The sequence below is a fragment of the Schistocerca serialis genome, chromosome 8 (genome assembly GCF_023864345.2).
Source record: "Schistocerca serialis cubense isolate TAMUIC-IGC-003099 chromosome 8, iqSchSeri2.2, whole genome shotgun sequence".
Taxonomy (NCBI): Eukaryota; Metazoa; Arthropoda; class Insecta; order Orthoptera; family Acrididae; genus Schistocerca; species Schistocerca serialis.
In genome coordinates this window covers 606175336-606179796 of record NC_064645.1, presented here as the reverse complement: position 1 = coordinate 606179796, position 4461 = coordinate 606175336, and positions in this window count along the sequence as shown.

Here is a 4461-nt window from a genome sequence, read left to right as displayed (position 1 = left end):
ATAATTTCTTTTATTTCATCATACATTTCTTCAATTTCTTCGTCATCTGCAGAGCTAGTTGGCATATAAACTTGTACTACTGTAGTAGGTGTGGACTTCGTATCTATCTTGGCCACAATAATGCGTTCAGTATGCTGTTTGTAGTAGCTTACCCGCATACCTATTTTGCTATTCGTTATTAAACCTACTCCTGCTTTACCCCTATTTGATTTTGTGTTTATAACCCTGTAGTCACCTGACCAGAAGTCTTGTTCCTCCTGCCACCGAACTTCACTAATTCCCACTATATTTAACTTTAACCTCTCCATTTTCCTTTTTAAATTTTCTAACCTACCTGCCCGATTAAGGGATCTGACATTCCACGCTCCGATCCGTAGAACGCCAGTTTTCTTTCTCCTGATAACGACATCCTCTTGAGTAGTCCCCGCCCGGAGATCCGAATGGGGGACTATTTTACCTCCGGAACATTTTACCCAAGAGGACGCCATCATCATTCAATCATACAGTAAAGCTGCATGCCCTCGGGAAAAATTACGGCTGTAGTTTCCCCTTGGTTTCAGCCTTTCGCAGTACCAGCACAACAAGGCCATTTTGGTTATTGTCACAAGGCCAGATCAGTCAATCATCCAGACTGTTGCCCTTGCAACTACTGAAAAGGCTGCTGCCCCTCTTCAGGAACCACACGTTTGTCTGGCTTCTCAACAGATACCCCTCCGTTGTGGTTGCACCTACGGTACGGCTATCTGTATCACTGAGGCACGCAAGCCTCCCCTCGAACGGCAAGGTCCATGGTTCACGGAGGGGGGGGGGGTTTATATATATATATATATATATATATATATATATATATATATGGATTATTATTTGTGTGTGTGTGTGTGTGTGTGTGTGTGTGTGTGTGTGTGTGTGAGAGAGAGAGAGAGAGAGAGAGAGAGAGAGAGAGAGAGACGGCTATTATGTTCATATCTAAGTGAATAAGTAGCGACACACATACACACACACACACACACACACACACACACACACATAACAGAAATGGATAGACGTTAGTTTTCAGCATGTACTTCGTTAGATTGGCAAATGTACGTAAACAAACCAAACCTACTGAGACATAAAATGATCCCACAGTTGTTACGACTTTAAATGATTGTTTTCCATCAAATATCCACAACTAGTGTCAGAAGACTAACAGGACTCCGCATCAATAAGGGCAAACAAATTGAAAACTGTGAAGAAAAATGTTTAGAATACGAAAATGTGCTAAAGTTTCGTAAACGAATTTACGGTCTGACCTCCAGCATGTGCCCAGATGAGAGGAAACGCAAATGCCAACCAAGAAAACGCGAAGAACTGTAAGTAATCACTTATTTACGTAAAAGCGATAAGTGAATTGTTTCACAATCTAAAACTAACACATAAAAAAACGAAATTGTATCACTCTAGATCCCACTGAAGCTTCCTTAAAGTAAAAGGCGAAACGCTGCTGGAAGAAATAAAATACACTGCAGCAACAAAATTCGGTTTTTATGTACAAAAAAATATCTCCGTGCTTCTTGCGAATGATGGCCACACAAACGAACTTGTCCATATAAGAACCTTAACCTGCCCCCCCCCCCCCTTCCGCAGCTCTCACAGAGAACAACGTCAACAGTTGATCAGCTGTCGATACGATCTGCTCCGAAATCGTGGAAGGGACGGTGTTACGCCCTACTCGCGATTTATTAACAGAATTTCATGTCATCCACGCCAAAATTAATATGAATTGTTTTGAAATATAAAAGAAAAGAAAACACCAAAGTTAACCAGCCAATTTATGAGACATACTGTCAATTGATCATACGTGTTGTTGTCTATAATAGTCAGAAGCAATTACAGAGTCTGAGATAGGTAGCCTCGTAAACATACATCATAAAATCACTTAATTGGAAGCCCCATCATAGAACAGCCCTTATGTGAGGTAGCTCAACCAGCACTAACTGGCTTCGCTAAGAACCAGTGAATCCAGAGTCGGGATCGGTCATCGCTACCAACAGTACAACACTTTAGCTAATCCACAATAAAGGAATGTTGCATGTTTTATAAAAAGGGGTCACCGTTTCGCTAGGACGGTATGAAATCTTTTCTGTGTCGCTTTAAGTTGTATGAGGGGCTCTGAGCGTGCGTGTTTTTTAACTTACTGATTCTGCGGGCGGCAACTCACTGATTGACGTTATTCAAATTTCAAGGATTTCGATGGACTACCAGGGAGCAAGAGCATTGCGCCAAAGTAAGAAGAATCGGTTATCAAACTATTCTGATAACTCTTAATCAATTTCATAGGACACCACCAGTTACTGTCTATTCCCTAGCATAATGCACATTAAACGTGGGGCCCACAGTGAAGAGTCTGGATTGTGCAAAGAACCCAAAGACGAACTTCCACCATTATGTGGCTCAAATGGTTCAAATTGCTCTGACACCTATGGGACTTAACATCTGTGGTCATCAGTCCCCTAGAACTTAGAACTACTTAAACCTAACTAACCTAAGGACATCACACAGATCCATGCCCAAGGCAGGATTCGAACCTGCGACCGGAGCAGTCGCGCGGTTCCAGACTGAGCGCCTAGAACCGCTAGACCACGGCGGCCGGCCATCATTATGTGCAGCACAATATAAAGACTGAAACCCATATTACAATGGTTACATGCTCTAGCCTATATAACATCCACGATATATATATTTCTTTACTTATAATGTGACGAGTGGAATATGAACGTGTGGAAAATTACGTAACTCAATAATATTCATTGAATTATGTAATTATTTCTTAAAAAGACGATAATTATGTAAATAGAGACAATATTTGTCTCACGTTCTTTGTTAATCTATGTCATTCTTCTCTTTTGTTTAGTACCCTTTTGTCATCTTCTTCTGACGTAAGTCGCCGACGCAAGACACGAATCGATTTGAGGTCTGTTGAATGAAAAACATTTAACGTAAAATTATTGTAGTTTTATATTCATTTGCTGGTAAAAAACAAATGGAGCCAAATGCGTTAAAACTATTTATGATTAATTATTGAAAAATCACTTCCTCTTTTAATTATAATTTTGCATTAATTTTTTTATCATAGCTGCAAGAAGCGCAGCCATTGTTAGTTGGGATTATATAGCAACTTCGTCTGTACTTCTGGTCGAAATATCAAGGGTTTGTGTTAAACTAATTTGCAAAACAGTATAAATAATTTTTTTGGTGGCATCAATTTAAATTATTAATTATTTATTGAGCAAAGGAAAATCTTAATTAAAAAAGAAATCCTCTATCTTTTGTTGGCCGCCAACATAACTTTTATCTTAGCGGCAAATTTAAATTACTTGAAACTGCAAACAATATTCCGATGTGTAAGAAATAGATGTGCACCGGTGGCACTGAACTGTATTTATAAAAAAAAATTAATCGAATCAGTTTGCATCTTCTAAGAACAGTGCTGATGGTATTTATTGTTGAACAAGATTTCATTGCTGGTGTATGAGGCCAAAATTAAACTACGCACGAATCACGGAGAAAAATATTTTTTGGGAGCATACGTCAGTATTGTGTGCGGGTGGTATTCTGTGGTTCCTTTTCATGATCAATTTGCTAAGGACGGCCGGAGTGGCCGAGCTGTTCTAGGCGTTACAGTCTGGAACCGCGCGTCCGCTACGGTCGCAGGTTCGAATCCTGCCTCGGGCGTGGATGTGTGTGATGTCCTTAGGTCTAAGTAGTTCTAAGTTCTAGGGGACTGATGACCTCAGAAGTTAAGTTCCATAGTGCTCAGAACCATTTGAACCAATTTGTTAAGAATAATTAAATCCATCGAAGACAAAAATTATAAAAGCTCTGATGTACGATGTGTCATTTTTGTGATATGAACACAGCTTACAGTCAACATTATTACACTACGTCAGGTGGAATTCTTGTGCAATTTGAACAAAATAACTATTGGGGAGAAGGTGTAGTATGAATATTGCATTATACATGTGTATAATATTGTCAGTATCATTTACAAAATCAAATCAATGCAACTGCTGAATATCAGAGTGAATTCAAACCGCAGAATACCATAGAGTATCATATCATCCATATTCACTGCATTTGTCCATGTTGATGATACGCGCAGGCCGCGGTGGTCTCGCTGTTATAGGCGCGCAATCCGGAACCGCGCGACTGCTACGGTCGCAGGTTCGAATCCTGCCTCGGGCATGGATGTGTGTGATGTCCTTAGCTTAGTTAGGTTTAAGTAGTTCTAAGTTCTAGGGGACTGAGGACCTCAGCAGAAAGTCCCATAGTGCTCAAAGCCATTTTTTTTTATGATACGCAAAAGCGCCACACATATAACATTCGTTTTACCAATCCTTACGAAGATACTCTTCAATGTAGGAGAGAATTCTTTAATTTACCTTAATGCATTCTGGCAGGTTCTTGCGTATACCTCTGCCT